Source organism: Myotis brandtii, unplaced genomic scaffold (assembly GCF_000412655.1).
Source record: "Myotis brandtii unplaced genomic scaffold, ASM41265v1 scaffold315, whole genome shotgun sequence".
Classification (NCBI taxonomy): domain Eukaryota; kingdom Metazoa; phylum Chordata; class Mammalia; order Chiroptera; family Vespertilionidae; genus Myotis; species Myotis brandtii.
The window spans coordinates 2,170,770-2,171,236 of record NW_005362075.1 but is presented as its reverse complement, the minus strand read 5'-3'; the positions used below and the strand labels follow the sequence as shown (position 1 = coordinate 2,171,236).

Genomic DNA, 467 nt, shown 5'->3' with positions numbered 1-467 from the left:
GGAGGATTATTCCTGAAATAATTAAGGAAACAGGGGCTCAATCTTTCTTCTTGGTTGCTTGCTTCTCCCCAGCACCTTCCTCTTTCTTCTCGTCCTCAGCTTCCTGGGCATCTTCTCCTTCACCTTCACCTCCTTCTTCCTCCTTTGCATCCTCAAATTCTTCCTTGGCACCTTCTTCCTCTTCCTTTCCTTCCTCTTCTTCAGCCTCTTCCTTCTTCTTCTTCTCCCCTTCAGCTTCTCCTTCAGAGGGGGGTTCATCCTTAGCTTCCTCGGCTTTTGCAGCCTCAATGGTCTCCTCCACCTCGATCTGCTCCTCCTGGAAGTGGTTGGTGTACTAAGAAGGGAAGGAGGCGGACATGATGAAGTAGGAGCTGGTCTGTAAACCACCGTAGGCAGATGGGCCAAAGACCTGGGAACTCTGGGAGTAGCCGCTGGCTATGCTTCCCACGCTGGTGAAACTGAGCCGG

The 467-nt window shown here is 51.8% G+C and overlaps 1 pseudogene; it reads right to left on the bottom strand.

The window, feature by feature from the left end:
• Window positions 1-37: 37 nt before the first annotated feature.
• The window catches only part of LOC102252323, a 6,913-nt pseudogene continuing 6,483 nt past the window's right edge, over window positions 38-467 (bottom strand).